The sequence below is a fragment of the Rousettus aegyptiacus genome, unplaced genomic scaffold (genome assembly GCF_014176215.1).
Source record: "Rousettus aegyptiacus isolate mRouAeg1 unplaced genomic scaffold, mRouAeg1.p scaffold_m13_p_8, whole genome shotgun sequence".
NCBI lineage: Eukaryota > Metazoa > Chordata > Mammalia > Chiroptera > Pteropodidae > Rousettus > Rousettus aegyptiacus.
In genome coordinates, this window is record NW_023416311.1 from 60,660,519 (window position 1) to 60,681,008 (window position 20,490).

At 36.4% G+C, this 20,490-nt stretch overlaps 1 pseudogene; it reads right to left on the reverse strand.

Annotated features, from left to right (window-relative positions):
• Positions 1–19,267: 19,267 nt before the first annotated feature.
• LOC118607210 lies at positions 19,268–19,387 on the reverse strand (annotated as a pseudogene).
• Positions 19,388–20,490: the final 1,103 nt, after the last annotated feature.

Sequence of the window (20,490 nt, forward strand, 5' to 3'; positions counted from 1 at the left end):
TTAGACTTTAAAATTAGGTTAAAAATGATTATTTTCTTAGATAAAACAAATTGATGTATATTATTACCTTATCAGGCTCAATTGCATTACACATGGGAATAACAGTCCCTAATCTAAGTAGTTATATTAATAATTACGTGGAGGCTAAATATTTTATTGATGCGAGATTATTATTAATAGAAGAAATTTAGCCAAGACAAAACACATCCAGTCAGTTTTTAGCCCATAGTAAGTACTTTCTTTGAAACTTCTAATAAAAATATACATACTATTTTTACACTTGACAAAGTCTTTTTTATTTACTATACTATATATTTATATATATATAAATATATATATATATATATATAGTGTGTGTGTATGTGTATATGTGTGTGACAAGTTGTTTCCTGAATTTACTTTTGCTTAGGCTTTACTCTTAACCCTGTTTAGTTAATTGTTTTTTTTTTTTTGGGTTTACAGTACCTGATTTTACCATTCTTCTTTCTTATTTTGTGCTGTTATATATTGACTCACAGATCACTCCCTCATGTGTACTGAGTTTGCTCCCATCTGTCCACAATCTACATCCTGTCTGTTATTCCTTTCCCTCATTTCCTCCCTCAACGGTGCTCTTTGAGCTTGTTGAGGTCTTCAGTCACTTGAACTTTCCTTCTGATTCCTTCCATCCTGTTGTCTCCTCAGTGTTTTATATTCTGTAGTGCTCATATGTTCTTTGCTCAGTATCCCTTGAGGGAATTACTCCTGACTTAATCTCAGTTTGTTGATTGGATGGCACTGACATCATCCTCTGGATCCACGGGTGGGCGTATGACCCAGGTTTGGCCAGTTGTAATACTCCATTTCTTTAGTCATAGTGACTGTTTAAAAGGTGGCTATGTGAATCCAGATTTGGATGGCATTATTACAGAAGAGGCATTCATTTTCTCTTGGGATAGCTAAGTCGGTGAAATGTAAGCCTATTACTGCTGCTCATCATTTTGGCCACCACTTAGGTAGAAGATTTCAGAGACTAAAGCCCACACAGACAGCAAAAAGCAGAGCTGAGAAATGCAGTTAGGTTCCAGTTCAAGAAAATAAAACCGGATATACCTAAAGAGACATGTATTCTTCTAATTTTCAGTTTCATGAGCTAGCAAATTTCTTTCTTTTCCTAAGCCAAATTGAGTCAAGTCTTAACACACCCCCCCTTCTTATCTAGTCTGGATACCATCAACTGCTATTTTGACCATTTTGTATATGTATGTGAGGAAGTTGTGTGTGTGTGTGTGTGTGTGTGTGTGTGTGTGTGTGTGTGTGATTTCCCTTATTTCTCTTACATGGATATATTGCTGCCTTATGTACTTTGGATCAGTTTAAGCCACTTTTTTTGAAGTCTAAACTTCTGAGTACTGTTAGAGAGTATCACAAACTACCAAGGTCAGCACCATTACAACTTTGTGACCTCCGTTTCCAGGTGGATCTGCAATGCTGCTCTGTTCATTCTTGACTGTGCGCCAGGAGTTTTTCTAGGCACTAAGAATACAGAAAGAATGTCAGGTAAGGCTGCTGACATATAAAACATGCTGTTAGGGCAAATAGTCAAAAAACAAGAAAGCAAATAAGTATATGATGTAATTTCAGACAATAATAAATATTATAAAGAAAAAAACAGGGTATAGGGCTAAGAGTAATGTAAAAGTTGGAGGTTATTTTGTATTAGGTAGCAAGGAAAGTCTTTTTGAGAGCTCTTTGAATAGACACTTGGATGAACTGAGGAATCAGACATGCAAATTTTCCAATAGGGAACAAGAAGCCCAATAGTCCCAAGGCAGAAATGAACATAAAGTGTCCCAGTGGCAGTGGAATTTTAATATGACTAGAGTACAGATAACATGGGACAATCAGAGAGGCACAACATGGCCAGAACACACTGGAACCTCTGTCTGGGTGTGACATTACCACTTTAAACAGAACTATCTAGGTATTTCTCATTGCGTACTGTCCAAGCACCTTAGTCTGGCCCTGCCTACCTTTCTAGCTTCTTCCTCCTCCTCCATGTCTCATTGTTTCCCAGCTATACTAAATGGTCCTTTGTTCCATGCTCTGCATACTTGAACTTTCCCTCGGGAATGCCCACTACAGCTTTTACCTTCCTGGATAATGGCTATTTTGTAAGTCTCAACTCAAAGGTTTTCTCATTTCTATTCCTGTATAACTTCACATCTAGCCATGCTCTAGCAGTTTTCATATTATTTTGCAACTGTGTGGCTGTCTTTGATTGCAAACTCCTTGAAGGCAAATTATTTTTGTGGGGGCCATTTCTTTTTTCTCTAGTGTATAGCATAGTATTGGCATATAGTGATTACACAATAATTGTGACTAAACAATGATGTTATAATATTTGTGAAATTCTTCCTTTAAATAAAAATCTGTAACTCAACTAGTTCAAGAATATAATGCTTTTTTGAAAGGAGTTTAGACTTTAATTCTACCATTCTATCTGTTACTATTATATATAAAAAAATCACGTATTTAAAGATGCACATAGGCACTAACATATTGATATCTATATTCCTCTCGGCAGTCTACCTATAACATAGTTATCTAACTTATTTAGGGCATTGTTTTCAAATTTATTTTTCCAATTAATAAAATCATACCCTTTATGGTTATTCCTCCATGGGATGCCAACACAAAATTAAAATTTCAATTAAAATACATAAAACAAAACAGCAGCAGTTGAAACAACATATTTGAAAAATCTCAACTTAAAATCATGTTCCAACTGGGTAGAGCAGTTTAAAAAGATACACACACACACACATGCACATGCACACATACACACACACACACCCCTATATGTGTGGTACATATATATATATACACACATATACATATATACATATATGCACAAAAGTAGCTATGAAGAAGAAAACATTGATGATTTAAAATAATCTTTTTGTCATAGAAAACAGATGTGGATTTTTATACTTTGCTCTTTTAAATTGTTATCTTTTATTTTGTGTGCACTATCTCATCGCAAATTGTATAAATCAATATTACACCATTGTTAAAAAAAAACACCACTGAGAGACTGGGTCACTGTCTTTTAAGATTTTTTAATGGCAGGAGGATTCCAATTATAACAGGAGGGTGCCAATAGAAACCTAAAGATTAAGAGTAAAATTCTTTATGGAGAGAATTACATTTTTCTATCAAGTAAGAATTCTACTTGCCTTGAAATTCTAGATGGCTTTGTCTTTAATATTTTGAGATAGCCAGAAATCTTTGCCTCTTATTTTACTATAAATTATGTTGTTTTGGGTTTTTGGTGAAACAGTAGTAGTTGAGTGAAAAACATCTTTCTAGCAAATAAAAAAATCTAAACAATGAGGTAAGAAGTTGCAGAAGCTCGTCTACACAGTTCCAGGGATTGGTGACAGAAGGTTTTTATTTAAATGTTTTATTCTTAAAAAAAAAGTTATTCAAATGCCTTGAAAGGAAGTAGATTTTGTGAGCTTTTGGATAAAATTTCAGGTAGTTTTTCAACTCTTCAAAACAATAGGTATTTGTTGAGAGCATGTATATGCAAGACCTCATGGGAGACAGAAGGCAGAATAAATTATGATACCTGCCTTCTAGTTGTTTATACTCTATTGGGGTAAACAAAGTATGTACATGAATAGAACACAGGTAGGTTAAACATAGGGAACTGGACACATATATCTCTCTTGTATTCTCTTGAAATACCACTAAAAGTAAAGGACTAAAAAGATATGAACCCATAAGCATAACCAGAATGGGAGATTATACAACAATAGAGCAAGCCAATTTTAGAAGATAGAAATGGATGAAAATGTTGCCAGGGGTGGAAAAGCTATCCAAGTGCCTACAGATGGTAATGACAATGAAAAACAAGTCACATTTTGCTACAGGACCCAGAAAGTCTTAGAAATCATATACTTGGTTTCACTGAAGACAGGAACAAATCATGGAATCGAAAACCGGGGAATTGGTTAAACATTTCCATAACCAGAAACTAGAACTTCTTGTTCCTCTTTCCCTCTCCAATATTAACATAGAGCAGAGTTTTTACTTAGTGGAAAGAATGAACCAGAGAGGCTAATGCGAATGGTGGAAGGGAAGACACTATACTGAAAAGGGGAGGACAAAATAAAGGTTATCATAGTAAATGGAAACCTGTTCTGATGTCTCTGAATTGCTTGGTTGTAAGAAACAGCTTACAGGTAGGAGAGTGAATTGTTTCTGAAGATTCTGAGCTATCACATAGTGTCTGTCTATATCTGTCTAAAGAGACTAATCTAAATCACTCATCTAAAGGGTTATGTCTCTAGCCTACAGTGAAACCCACTAATTGACAAATCCCCCCTACACAATTTCCAAAGAACTTTTTACCATTTCATTCTTCATTGTGAATGGGCAACAACTCAGCTGGCATCTGAGGATAGCCTCCTACAAGAAAGGCAGAGGAAGAGAGAGAGAAAACCAAAAACTGCTCAGAGTTAGATATAGATAAAACAGGAAATAGAAGAAATGCACCCTTCTCCCACCTCAAATCCATTAAGAAAATCTTTAGAAAGCTAAAATTACTGCATGTGTAAATCAAGAACAAGATGACATTAAAAAGAACACTTAGAAAATAAAAAAAGAACTCTTGGAAATTAAACAAAAGACAGCCAATATAATAATAATAATAATAATAATAAAACAATAAAAAGTTTGGAAGTTAAAACTATTTTTAAGAAGGTGAAAGAAAAAGACAAATAAGTGGACAAAAGGTGAAAAAAGAAAAAAGATTATTAGAAGAGCAATCCAGAAAGGCCAAAATCTGACTCATAAAATTTCCAGAAAAGCAATGGGAAAAATGAACAAAGAAATCATGTAAGGAAATTTCCCAGAACTAAAAGGCATAGATTTCCACATTAAAAGGGCCCACTTACACACCCAGCATGAGGGTTGATGGAAGATCTTTACCAACACAACTAACAGGGAGATTTTAGGACAAGAATATAAAGAAGACTCTTTAAAATACAGGAGAGGAAAAGTAGCTTATATACAAAAGATCAAGAATTATCATGCCACCAAACTTTTTTGTAGCAACAATGGAAGTTTAGAATTCTAAATCCATTCAGACTATAAATTGAGCACACAGTAGAACAAACACATTTTGCATATGAGATCTCAGAAAATTTGCTTCCAAAGCATTATTTTACAGAAGCCACTTACAAAAGCTCTCACAAAATGAAGGCATAACTAAGATAGAAAATGATATGGGTACTAGGACGCAGGGATTCCACATAGGAGAGATAAGGAGAGAATAACTGTCATGACAACAGAGTCAGGGCTAGAGGACAAACAGTCTAGACAGGAGAGGGGAATGGAAGGTTCTAGAAGAGCTGGAACAAGAGATCGCTGTTTTTCATTCTAAGATAGCATGATCGATTGACTTAAAAATGTTCAGTTTTTTACTTTTTTAACTTTGGTAAAAAAGAAAGTTAGGATAATGCTTTTAAAAACATGCTACATGCTATTAAATTTGCAAGCATGGTGCTGTGGATATTGAGGGAACAGATTCATTTTGCCTAGAAGGCAGTTTTCATGGAGGAAGGTGAATTTTGAAGCGTGAACATGGCAGAGACTATCAGTGTTTGACAAGCATCTGTGTACTCCTCTACATGTCGCAGACTTCTTTGAAGTTAGGCTGGGCACATGTAACTGGGTTGTAGCCAATGGGATGTGAATGGAAGAGATGTGAGTCATTTGTAGGCCTTGCCCTTAAAATAGTCCTGCAAAATCCTTTGGTCATTTCTTTCTTTCTCTATGGTAACAACATTGGGGCTAAGATTTCAGATGTGAGGAGTGTACCTAACCCACATTTGACTTCGTATGAATGAGAAATAAAAATTATGTGTAAACCACCGAGATTTGGAGCTTTACTTGTTAACACAGATGCTTTATATACAGGCCATGTAGAAGCTAACAGGCAGCATAGAAGAGTTACTAATGGCAGAGATTCTGGAACCAGACTGACTGTGTTCAAATCCTAGTGCAACCACTTACTAGCTATGGGACCTTTGGAAAGTTAATTTTAATGTTTCTGAGCCTCACTTCCTTCCCCCCTTAAAATCAGAGCAGTAGTAGTACCTATCTTGTAAGGTTGTCATAAGGATTAGGTATGTTTATATAAAAAGCTCTTAGAACAGTTTTTAGCACATAGTAGGTTCTGTGTAAGTGTTGGCCATTGTTATTATTTCAAAAGTAGGGAAGTAAGGAATGGTATCTTAAGGGGCAGTAATAGAATGAAATGGGGCGGTAAATTCTCTTTGAGGTATAGCGTGAGAAAGTAGGAGTGAGATATAAAGATGTTTAGGGTATATAGTTAGTGCATTTGTTTGGATTTGATCACAGAAGGAAACACACCAAAAGTGATATGAAATACAGGATTTATTATAGGGATTGGACTACACATAATTTGGGGAGCCGGGGGGAATAATTGTGAAAAGTTGCCACCTCTGCTTCTGGGACCTAAAGATCAGCAGGACCGGCAACTGGGAAGAGAAGCTGTATGTAAAGAGGGTGAGCACAAAGACAAATGTTGCATTGGAAGCTGCAGTTATCACCACTTCTAACCTTGATGACATGAGTGCCCTGCAGAAGGACAGTAAAGTGACCCAGTAGATTCAGCATCAATGTGTGTGAGTGACAATGAAGCCTAGGACCCTACATCAAATGACTTTCAGAAAAAACGGGTCCTGTTTCACTTTGGTTTCAAAACCCCCATGAAACTTTTTCTTGTGGTCAACTCACTCAGAATCACACGAGATACAGACTTTGGGAAATGGAGGTCCAGATGAGGGTTAAACAGTAGAGGGGCCCTGGATGCCAGGTTGATGAATATGGGTTTTCTTGTGTTGGCTACGAAGGGCTGTTGAAAGATGACAAGATTAGTAGACTCAGAATTGAAAGCTGGAGGATCCTCAGCTAAATTGCTTTTGAGGATGTTGATATGTTGTTAGAGTTGATTTTATTAACTGTTTATTATATACATATAGTGTATTTGTAAACCAATTTTGCCTCTTCTCTTAGGAAGGCTAACTGCACTTCCATTTTTTCTGTTCATAAAGAATAATCTTTATTACCAGTACATTTTGATAATTCCAAGGACAGAGAGTGTTAGACATAGTGGATACAATTCAGTGTCATTGCCAGTGAAATAGTAATAATATCATCTGTTTTTAAAATGCTTTAGGGCCTTTGGAGGAAGAATGTTGCTGGAAGTAGATATAAAGTTAAAAAGGATATTCAGGATGAATGATACTTATATGGTGATGGCTTAATGTATTTCAGAGGGACAGGTGAACTGCAGTGTTTGAGAAAAATGAATGTTGCAACTTAATGGCACAAGCTGTCCATGCTTAATCATTTTAAAGAGTAGTTCTCCTTTTTGACAGTGTTGGAAACAAAGGTGTAGTGACTCTCCAAACAGAAAAATTGCTCACAACATAATTTTTATGGAGCTAGATATATTCTTCTCCATCTATAGAAATTCTCTTATCCTTCAAGGTCTATATATTCATATTTTTTTCCTCAAAAACTTCTCTAATGGCTTCATCCAGAAGGTCTATTTCCTTTCTTTAATTTTTGTGGTACTTTCTATTAGATTTTGAAAAATTATTATTATTATTTACTTCTATCTTTCAACTGAGATACAAAGCAGGGAAAACAGTGAGAGATCTGGGTTAGAATCCTAGTTCTCCATTAATTGCATAACTTTGGGCAAGGTACTTAACATCTCTTAGAGTTAAATCTTAATTTCCTCAAGTTTAGAAAAATTGTATTGAAACAGCTATCCTATAGATATAACATGAATGCTAATCTCCCTCCTGTTTTTTCTTCTTTTAAATTTATTACAGCACTCCCAATGGGCTTTAATCACTTTAAAGATAAGAATATTATCTTAATCATTGTTAAAACAGACAAAGAGACAAAAAGATATTAATCATTGTTGACTCTCAGCATTTAGCCCAATGTCTGACTACAGGCATTCAGTATAATGGCATGATGAATAGATTAAAGAACATGAAAGCAACCCACTCTAGTTTGGGTTCCTACTGAATAACGCTGCTGGGAATGGTGCAGATTTTTCACCTGGAGTCTTGTTATATACCTTCCAAGGGCACTTAGTTCATCAGAGAATGAAGGCTGCACATCTCAATGGAGCTTCTATGCTGACATCCACTGCTGAAGGTTAAACAAAATCAAAAGTACTTCTGGAGAGAACAGAAAGGAACTTTTGAGGTTCCCCATCCCTAGTTTTCACCAACACCCAGGGGATGCTTTCAGAAGTAGAGAATGATGGAGTGTTGGTTCCCAGAAGTCCACCTTTCTGTCTTAAGCAAATGTCAAAGCAAAGGCAGCCTTTCTGAGAGCGCTTCCTCCCATGCTGGGCCCTACTGAAAGACCATTATTAACCCCAACAATTCATGTCCAAGTGGTATCAATCATTTGGGTCACACAATGCCTGACTGTAAATTATGACATTATCTCTGAGTAGGAAGGTGATAATAATAATAATCATTAAAAAAAAAAAAATCTCTCGGCATGGCCCCAGCCGGCTGAGGAGGACCTTAGCCGGATCTGTCATATTTGTTCTGAACATGAAAGGCTTGGCTGTTCGCTTACAGGCCCATACATCACTGGACCTGTCATGGGTTTCTGTAGGACCAGTTGACACAGCTCAGAACAGCAGCTGCTGGATGGCTTTGGGGAGCCTGACTCAAGAAACAGTTGCTGGGGTACAGGGACCACAAGCATTCTTGCCAAGACTGACATCCTGTTGTGCTGTCCTGCCACTGCCCTCAGTAAGTCACAACGAGGAGTAAACTGCTGTCACTGAGATGAAAGGCCCCTTTCCTCTGATCTCTCCACTACAAAATTACTTCAGTGCCACACTGTATTTTATGTCAATACCTATTTTATTTTTCAAAATTGAAAAAGATATAAGTACATTGTTCCCTGAATTCCTGATGCTCTGGGTAACCTAGCAACCGAGTATGCCACATAGCACACAACAGAATATTATCATGCACTCCACTCAACTAACAAGCAAGCAGCACAGATTTCCCTTGCAGATGATTTAGGCTAAATTAACAGTTAATAGTTGTTATTAATATTAAAAATAATAATAACCTCCCTTTTTCATTTCTTAGAGCTAGATTTGTAGGGAATAATGCTTGTTTCTAATTGTACATGTGGGAGAATGTTTTTTACTGAGCCTACATCTTACTAGCGATTTGCATGGGATTTAGGTAGCCAGCAGCATGCTGCAAAGTGATAATCACATGAAACAGGAGAATACATTCAGGACATTTGGAAACCATGCAAAATTTTCAAGTTCGAAATTGACTCACGCTTTTCACCTCTTGGAAGATGCTGTCAATAAGGGGCTTATGTGCACTGATCAGGCTGTTTAGCCATGCTGACACTGCCCCCAATTCTCAGAGAAGGCTGCCAGGAAGCCCTCTGGCAAGCAGCTCTAGGACAAGAATAAAGCCTGAACAAGAGTCAGGGTCAGGGAGAAGTTCAAGGAGCTCTGACCTGAAAGAACACGGACAAGGTCATGGCACAGAGCAAGAGTCTACTAAAAATGGCAGAGGTTACAGGGAAGAGAAGAAAGAGTAAAACAAGTCAAACAGAACAAAGGAGGAAAAGAGGACAGCCCCAGGAATAGGAGGTAGAGCATGAAACACATGTAGGATCGTGAAATGGGAGGTGGGTGGGCTCTCTTTTTGATAATGGACAGGAAGTTCATGAGCTGGGGGGTAGGTATCTATCACAGCTTTTATGTCCATTTGCCATTCATTTCAGACTTCCTTTTGAGATACTCCATCTATTAGCGTTTTGTGAAATTCAGCTAGTTAGTTAAACACATACACATTTTCATTAGTGAGGTTTGTGAATAATTCACTGTTCATTCTCTTTTCCAATTTAATTTGGTAGCTTCTTTCCTAAGCCACTGGAACTTTAAGATGCCTTTGCAACTTCTTTAGAACTCAGACCTCAAAAAGAACCCTTAAAAAAGTCCTGCTGTTTTTCTCCTTAACTAGTCACCTCAATCTGAAGAACTAAGGGCCTTTCATTTTGAGTACGTCCTGCTGCTTTTTAATAATCTACGGGTGAATTAGGCATTTTTGCCTTCAGGTTATAGCTGTTGCAAATAATGTTTTCTTCCAATAACGAAGAAAATATTTTAATACTTTCTGAGACCCTGAACAGCCTATTATATGAAAAAATTCCCAGTGTCTCATCTACATTGAATTAACTTCGTTTGCAGATAAAGCTGATCCTTGAAATACTGTTGTTTTTTCTTAATTAGAACAAGAATTTAAGAGCACACTTTTCTTGTCAATAGGGCAAGACAAGTTTGCTTATTTAGAAAGCAAAATTGATTTTGATATTGTAGTCAGGGACAGCCCTTCCTGTGTCTGGTTTCTAAGTGCTCACAGTTTTTGCTGATTAAGCAGCAAACCATTTGGTTGCACTCCTTGCCACCAGGGACCTAACAGGACACTAAATATCATTGCAGTGCAGAAAAGCATGGAGATGCTCTGAGGACAGCAGAGCTGAAAACATAAGTACAATGCATAAGCTTTTGACTGGATGGCAGAAGGGCGATGGGAATCCATGAATCAACAATAATCTGAAATCGTGCAATATTTGGATTTGCTCAAATTTTAAGAAAAGTATTTTAGAAGGCAGAGAACTAGTGTGATGATTTTTCTATGGAAGAGCAGAAGAATCAGCTGCTTTGAAAGAGTCCACGTAAACGTATTTGTGACCAAACACTTGTAAAAGCCAGGCCACCCACGGGGAATGTGTTCTTGTCAAAGCAGCAGTGGAGTGACCTGTGCATCGGAGGGTTTCTGTTGCTGAGGTGATGGGTTGGGAGGCTGGGAGAGACGATGCTTTCTGAATTTGCAAGAGCCCCTCAGGGCAGTGGCACAGAAAGGATGCACCCCTGAGTGCATTAGAATCAATCTGTTAATTGTTTCAGGTGTGGAATTTTAGGGAGGGTGTGAGGTAAGGGTCGCTTCAAAGGAAGTTAACTTTTCTTTTTCCTGTTCTAAAATGCTTTCTGTTAAAAGACCATTGATACAATGGAAAAATGTCTAGAGTGAAACTGAAAAATCCTAGGGCAGATTATAAAGACAATTGACTGAAATGTTCCTGGTTTTAGTGCATCATAGTGAGAAGCAGGGACTAGGAAATTCAGTCAGTGAGGAGACCATGGCCCTTATTTTCATCTGAAAACAGCTGTGAACAGGTGGACATCAGTTTTAAAGAGTGGCTTTAAAATCAAATTTGAACTTTGAGTTTTATATTGTAAAATACTAATACTACACAAAACACCAAATGTGCAAAAATCCTTCAGAGTTATATCTAAACAGACCAAAAAATGATCCTCATAGGCTAACTGCAGGTTGATGGAGGTAAGTGTATACAACCCCTCACCCATGACTAGCACCCCTGCTGTCACCCCAGGGTGAGGACGGCCCTAGCCATACTACAGTTATATACTAAGAATTTGAGAATATCTCTCAAATATAAGGGGGACGTGGGCATCATTTGCCCTCAGTAAATTTTCATGCTTTTCAGGGTTGGGTCTTGCTTCCTTCTTCCGCAGATCCCTCCCATTCCGGAGAGGTAGTATCCACAGGCCTCTTACTAACATCCCAGTGTTAGAGAGGTCACTTCCCACCTTCTCAGTGGAGTATCTATATCACAAAAGCAGACAGCTGGAGTGGGTATCATTTCACTCAAAGAAATACAATGTTAGTGATGGCATTCTGGACATCCCAGCGAAAGAGATTTATTCTGATGGAGGACAGGTTCCCTATCTGTCAAATTATATCATGCCAACATGCTGCCTAGAACTAAAACCACATTCTATCTTTCAGTTGAGTGCCAAAGGCCTTACGACACATTCAGTATTTCAAAACTTTTTATCAGAACATGCAACTTGGTTAAAACCTATTATTTCAGACAGAATTTTTGCCTACTTACAAATGCTGCCTTGCCTTATATTTTAAATTTAAGTTAATAAAAGAAGATAATAGTAGGTTAAAAACCATTTTTAAGAAACATCTTGTAAAATATTTGATAAAGACAGTGATAGGCAATATATGTATCATTTTACTCTGCTTAAATGTCAATATAATATGTTTAAAAAAGAGTTAAAAGGCATTAGAGGGTAATACAATATGCTGGAAAATAGAACAATGTTTAAACAATCTTCTTAAAAATACGACTATGGTACAATTTCAAAAACAAATAACAAACAGCCAAAAACCAAAACAAGTCCCTTCTGTGTTTTCAAATTAGATATTTTTATTAATATGCTAAAAAACAATGGTACTAATTTTCTTTCGCCTATCTCCCTCTTCTTTCTCATTTTTCTCTTTCACTCTCTGCCCCTTTTTGGAATTGGTCAGACATATATTGGAACACAGGAGTGCCATTATACTGTTCCCGGTCCCGTGAAAGCAGCTATCTGCTCTGGGCAGCGAGGTAGGGTGGCTGTAGGATACTGTGTTTGGCAGTACTGCCCACCATTCCCTAATGTGGAGTATGTATAGTGGGCATTTATGATAACCGCACTTACAGTTTCATAACAAATAAATCCTGTTTTGTTTTGCTGTTCCCCACAGTAGCTTTCCTTTGCAATTTTGTGAGTGGTATGCTAAAATTCAAGTGAGGCAGTTTGCTTGGATTTTGTGTAATGCGTGAAGCTACCTGGCAAGTTCAGACTGCATAGTTTCCTAGGAATGTTCTGTTAGACGAGAATCCAGAGCACTGAGAGGGATGTGAGTTGAGAGGGACTGCCACGCCATATCTTAGGAGCCCAGGATGCCTGGCAAAGAGAGATGGCTGTTTTCCCTTGTTCCTGAATAATTCAGTGTACTTCCTTGGAGCCCTTATTTCTTTTCAAGCATGTAACAGACATCGAAAAACTTGCTGGAGAAGGTTTAAAATTTCTTTCTTATTAAGATAAAAATTCTGAAATAATTATATTTTTTTCAAACCAGAAAAAAGAAAAAAGTCGAATAAGGAAGTTTGAATTTGTATTTCCTATGGCCTGACCTAAGCCCTTTGCATTGAAGTATTTAAAATGTATATAGAAAAAAAAATGTATATAGAAAAATCGAAGAGGCATTTTTATTTCAAAAAGTGGAGTGCCTATCTCTGAATTTAAACATGAACTTTAGTCACAATTTTTTCTATGTTTTTGAATTGTCATGATCAAAATGCCAACTATAGAGTAAATGACTGATACCAAGAACTGATTAGTTCACACTTTAAAAAATGTTTCTAGTTTCTTTTATTCCAGGTACAACAAGCAAAACACACTGGCACAAGCTAGAGATCTGTCTTCTAAGTTGAGGAGATAGCTTTGGCCTTATTCTATTACTCTGAACAGCTGGGAAGTAGAGTCCTCTGTGTGTGTGTGTGCGCACAGCCTCTATTAAGAGATACTATTAGTTGATATGTTTAAGTCTATGGTTATTTTTTCCTAATAATTTACAACACCATAATATATATTTACCTAATTTATATAACACTTGGAAATTTTTATTTTCCCAGAAATTGCAGGAAAAAAATTGCTTTATTTCAAGATAGATGATTTACTTAAAATGATGACAACAACAAAAAAGCAAAAAAGAAAGCAAACAATAACAATAACAAACAAGACCACTCCACTCCAAAACATACTCACACATAAACAAATAAAACCTTTATCAGTTAAGTCCATTAGTTCTAGCCACAAATTACAGACAACTGAGTTAAGTATCAGAGGAATATTCTGCTCTGGTCATCTCCCTACAGGGTCATTTGCTTGGCAGTGGGACAATGCTAGACACATGCTAACAGGGTTAATTGCAGCCACACGTAGGTTTTCTTTTTGGATGACAGGGCACTGTCTTCAAATTGATCTGCACACTGTCGAGGGACTAATTCTGAGCTTCCTTTCAGCCCTGTCCTCACCCCATGACAGACTGCTGCTATCTACAAGCCCTTGGACACACTCATCTGGGTTTGCACGGAGTGTGGGAACAAGCACAGAGGTGGGTCAGAGGGCAGGGAGCCAATGTCACTACACGCATGTTTCCGCTTTTGTGCTAGCCCTGGCTTCATCCTACTTTATGCAGATTCCACCTCTGTGAGATCCAGATTGTGCCATATGGGATTCCTGTGTATCACTAGTGAGGACACATGCCTGTGGGAACTATTCTAATGAAGGACTAGCCCAGGCACTGCTGCCTAAACAGTTGCTTTTCCCAGGAGAACTTTTGTAAGGGGGGCTTATGATGTCTGGGGGCCACGACATTCTCAATGTCTGGGAAAAGAGTGGTGTGTCTGGTTCTTAAGAGTGTGTATATAGAAATGGGAAGTTTTAGGGAAGAATTTTCTGAAGAAAAAATTTGTTTTCTTTGTATTTCTGTTCCCCTTGATTTTTCTCTTTTTTGTCCTTTGTTTTTTTATTATCATTTGTGTGTGTGTGTGTGTGCATGGTCTTGTATATTTGCCATTATCACTTCCGATGTCTGCTTTTTTCCCATCTAATTATGTTTAATTCTAAAATATCGTGCTTGAATTTTCTCTCTGGTAGATTTGGTTACTTATCTGTTACTTAAAGCCACATTTCCCTTGTTCATTCTGCATTCTTTATCAACCCTCATAAATTTTGAAGCTACATCTCTTCCTCTTTTTCTCCTATGTGCTATAACTTTGTACATTTCTTTTCCTTAGCATCAATGCTCCTCCCTCTTCGTTTTTCCAAACCTTGTTTTTTGTAACTCTGTTATATGGTTTCATTTAATTATTTTTGATAGAAGCATTCATTTTACAGTAACTAAATAAATATAATAACAACACTCTTTTTGTCATTCTCTATTTTCTACTCACTATTCTTTCCACTTTTACCTTATTTTTAAGGAACTTTATCATTTTATTCCTTTTTCTAATCTCAGATGTAATTCTTGATTTCTATTTCATGAACGCATCCATCTCTACATCCCAGTTTCTTTGTACTCCATTCTCTTTTTAGATATATATTTCTCTTCTCTTTATAGTTTAAGTGAAGCATTTTATTGATTGCAGATTTTATTTTGCTTTGTTTTACTAGTAAGTATCCTCTATATAAGGCTAGTGCTTTTCAGAACTTGAGATTGAGTCTTGCATACTTGACTCCGATGGAGTCAGATGATCTATATAGAGACCCAACTCAGTCTCTAGTTACAGGTTCACCTATATCTTATTCACCCACTCATTCATTACTTACTGAATTTATTAAACATGTCTCGATGTCTAGTCTGTGCCATGTTGGTCCTAGGAAAATATCTGTTCACTTGTGTCTATGATTATCCTGATATCGGAATTATATGTTTAAAATAACTCTCTTCTAGACTGGCTGATTCATTTTGGTGGAGCATTGATGCTTTCTTCAATAAGAAGGACAGTTATGCACTATGACTGTTTTCTTGATGACAGTTTTTAAAGTTGACAATAGAAAAAAAATATCAAGAGCTGAGACCTACAAGGTTTTCTCTGGCTTATGTATTACAACTTCAATTGAATTGCTCATCTGTTTCCAGATAACCTTGATCTTTCATAAAGATGTATCTCTGGCGTTAGTCTCAGTTGTATTTATAGCCAGATGTGAACCAGTAAGTAAGGGTTTTCATGCTTGTGGATGGTATGTTTTAACAGGTACTGAGGGGCCTCTTGGCTTCCCCTAAATACCTATGGGGCTTATACCTAATACTCTTTAGTTAGAAATCATTCTTTAGCTTAAGAAATAGTTTTGTGTTAAAATATAAATACACCTGGAAGAGTAAAATATTCAATCATTAATGCTTCATAAGATCTTTTCTCCTAGAGGATATATTTTGATTGCCAGAGGAAGCCAGCTTTAGGAGGAAAATTAGAAAATGTGCGAAAGTTTAGTAGTATTACAAATACAGGAAATTTGTGTTTTGCTTATTGTCACGACTACTACAAAAGCAACTATTTGCCATAGATTAAAACTTTTCATCATTCTTCATTGTCACATTGTTTAAAGGTCCTGTCCTATATATGCTGAACCAGAATGCCTTTAATGAGGCTTCCTTTCACTTTCAAAAATATATCAGTTTGACAAAAATATATGGTCATCCTACTTCTAGGTAACATGGTAGAGTGGAGGAGATAAAGGAGAAAAATTATTTTAGAACAAAGTCATGTTTATTGCTTTTAAAATTATTTAATTCATTTATTTCATATTAAACTTTGTTGCTTTGTTGATAATTGTGTATTTACTGCTATAGTCTCCATTTCTTTTAATTTGTCTTTTTGATTCTTTACTCATTGTCACTACTTTTTCATGTAATTGATTGTACTTTACACACATTTTCCTATTCTGACCTGAGAATAGACATATTCCTACCTGAGAATAGACATATTCCTCCAATCCTCTGATCTGATGCCCTATTGAAGGCTGATGCATGGCCTTCTGGGAGATTTTATTCTGGAAGTTCTTATGTTGTAAATGACTGTCTTGGGAGAAATCTTTATTTTGGAAGTTCTCATGTTGTAAAGTTTAGAACAGGAGATTAAGGGTTAAACTTTTCCATCCTCCATTTACAGGCTGTGCAACTTTGAATAAGTTATTTCACGTCCCTACACCTTGGTTTCCTATTCTATAAAGTGAGGATAATACTATTTATCCCTCAGGGATATCGTGAGAATTAAATGAGACCATGTACACAAAGGAGTCTGACACACAGAAGCAGAATGAAAATATATACCACTCCCTTTTGGGAGTTTCATTTGAGGTAAATTATTCTTTTAAAGAAGTGATCTCTAAGGAGCGATATTGCTATACTTCAGTTCATTAGCACAAATATCCATGGTCTTGAGGGGATCACCTTCTTGGTGCCAATTTACTTCTGGTTATCTTTTTCCAGAATAAAGTTCATTGTCCCAGACATCACCTTAGGATTTTCAGGGCATATGAAAATATTCTTTCAAGTTCCATGAGGAAGCAATGCTATCAAAAGTCAATTTCTGGCCAAAAGCACATGTTTCCCCAGATTTTCAGGGAAATAGTCATGAACACTGAAAAGGCATTATTTCCATTATGCTTAAAACAAAACAAAACAAAACAAAAACACAGACTTAAAAAAAAAAAAAAACAGACTTGAATCCCAAAGAACTTTTCTGGATCTCTGATAGTGCCCTGTGAAGCTCTCTTAGCCTCTTTAGGTTTACAATGCTCAGTGGTAGATTTTCAAACCAACAACAAGAAATCTCTTTGTTACCTCTCTCATTACCTTGGCTTCACATCATTCTAACCATCTTTCATCAAGAATTTTTAAAAGTAAGAAAACTAGACCTTTTCTGACTTCTGTTTTGTTTTTTAAATCAGCTAGGATTTAATGTAGAGAATGTTTTTAAATTTTCATTTGAACTCAAACCAATGTCAATATGACTCTGATTTAGATTAAATTTAGATTTAAAAAGTAGTAGGGAAATAAAAAAAAAAATTTCACTCTGGTTTGATTTTGCTTCCTTTCACCATTTATTCAAACACATAGTAGAAGATGTTATAGTAAAAAGTTTTTAAAATAAATTATGTTAAGGATAGCTCCAGAGTTGTATTTTAAGTTCACGTGAATACCATGGGGTACATTTGAAGAGGATTTGTGTAGGGCCCCATCCTTTTCCTTGACAGAAGAGAAAAAATTTATAGTATAGAAAGGGGATTGCTTCTTCCTCCTTTGACCTACATTACTGAAATGCCTATAAGGCTAGTCTGCATGCAACAAGACATTTCTTTGGTTGGTCTGGTGCTGGTTATCAGACTAGATCCTATAGTTTCAATTTAGTTGAGAGCCAGAGCAAAGTCGTTTTTTATCCCAGGAGCTTGCATGAAGGGGTACAGAGGGTTAAGAGACTCCTTATACATATCAGGCTGTACCAGTATCCTAAACTTGTTTCATAAAGATGAAATTTGTGTTCATCCTTTCAAAAGAAGATTCTAAGCCCTGATTTTCCATTGTCAGAGGTGATAAGCTACTATAGAGACTCAACTCGGAGAGCCACTAATCCCCATAAAAGGACAGCAAATGAAGAAGAGAGGTTAAGGTCATTGACTTGAAGCTACACTGTTCTTTACTGATAGAATGGATGTTAGCTAAAGAAAGTTCTTTTATTTTCAGAACTACTGTACCAAGGGAGAAAGCATGAATTTGCCACTATAGAAAATAACCTTGTTTGAAACACAACTAAGCCAATTAAAGAGATGGTTTCATTTTTTAGACTTCCAAAAGAATGAAGCATGCTTTGTATAAAGGAAATAATGCCCTTACATGCCCAAGTTTTTCATGATCATCTTGTTTTTCATCTAGGTTTTGTTGAGCTGCCACACGTGCATGCACATGCAGTGCGTTTATGCATAAGAGATACTTCTCTATTCAATAGACTAGATCTGCTTTACTCACTGATTCTGTGATAGCTTATGTATCAGTATATCTGCTTCTGCGTTTTCTCATATAGGAAGACAAATCATTTGACCAAAATGAAACCTTAAAAACACTTTTATTCTTTGAATATAAATGAACTCTACTACTGTTTCCATGTACTGTTCCTTACTTCTAATTTGTAATGCACATGAAAGCATTCCTGAATACTGGCTTTTGTCAATCACTTGTTTGGAGGGCCTAAGGAGTTGCTGAGAGGTCACTATTCTAGAAACACATTTTATACAAAACGTGACTTGAAGTTCCCCAGTGTTTGTTCTCTAAATCGCATTAGGGGACTAGGTAGACCATGGTAGTGTAGAGAATATAGATAAGTGATAACTTCATAAACATTTAACAAGGCTGTGGCTAGGTGCTGAACACTCAGAAATTTTAGAAATCAATCAGATGGTTTTTTTTATTATTAAAGGTATTAGAATATGGTGGATACTACTGACATACTGTTATTATAATGGCAACATGACTACCGAATCTTTTCTAGCCTAGTATTATTTTCCTTACTGCAAATATTCTATATTGCTTATTTGCATTATAATTTTTGGGGTGATGTGGGTTAATACAATCAAACAGAGTTCAAGTGTACAATTGATAGTGATTCTTTTTTTTAGGCAAGGCAACCCTTGGTTGACCTCATAGATTGCAAGGACCTTGTCAGCTTACAATCCCTTATTTTTAAATTTTTTTTACTACTACAGTACCTGATCTTCCTAGGTGGTCTCCCCATCCAAGTACTAACCAGGCCCAACCCTGCTTAGCTTCCGAGATCAGATGGGATCGGGCTCGTTCAGGGTGGCATGGCTATAAACTGATTGATAGTGATTCTTGATGTACTCAATTCTGACCAGAAGGCAAGTAAGTTATCTGTGGAGTGAAGTTACATTAATATTTACAGATCTGGGATAAAAATAAAGTATGATTCAAGTTGCATTTCAAGTATATTAGTTTTGTGTTGTTGCATAACAAATGACCACAGACTTACTGACTTAAGTAACATCCATATTTTAACTCATGGAAGTCAAAAGTCTGGCACAACAAGACTGGATTGTCTGCTTTAGGTCTCACAAGCCTAAAATTAGGTTATCTGTGGGCTGTGTTCTCCCAAGCTACCACACAGTTGTGGCAGAATTAAGTTCTTTGTGGTTATAGAACTGAAGATTCCACTCCCTTGCTGGCTGTCAGCTGGGAGCTGCTTTCAGCTCCTAGAGCTCCCCACATTTTTTGCATGTGGCTCCCTCCTTCTTCAAACCAGCAATGGAGAATCTTCTTCATATCAAATCTCTTTCACATTTTAAATTTCTTTTTCTTAGGTAAAGTTCTGTCCCGTTTTAAGGGCTCAGTTGATTAGGTCAGGTCTACTCTGAATAATTTTTCTTAGAGTCAACTGATTTGGGACTTAATTGCAATTGCAAAAGCTCTTTATAGCAGGAGAGGACGTGTAGATGCCAGGGAGTAGAAATTTTGGAGGCTATCTGAGAGTTCTGCCTACTTCACCAAGAATATTGTTAATCCAAATCTGAGTTAGTTGGGTTAATTTAATTTTTTTATTATAGAAAGAGTCCAGTAATAACAAAAGAATTTGGCCTTTGCCTTGGTGATTCGTAGCAAACCACTTGATTAATTACTTTCTATTGATATATATATATATATAAAAATAAATGTAAATAAAGCCATATACATATGGATATATACTTTATATCCCTGCAAGGGACAGACCTAACATAATAACTGTTTAAACTGAAACCAAAATGCAGTGATCTCCTTAAATTAAGCAATCATTTATTACTTATTTAGATTTTGCTATTTCAAGCACTGTCTTTGATAACTGAGACTGACATTATTTTGAGTTAATTTCTAAATCTAATTAAATTTCAATTAAAATATCAAAGATATTTTAAGGATATTCTAATTT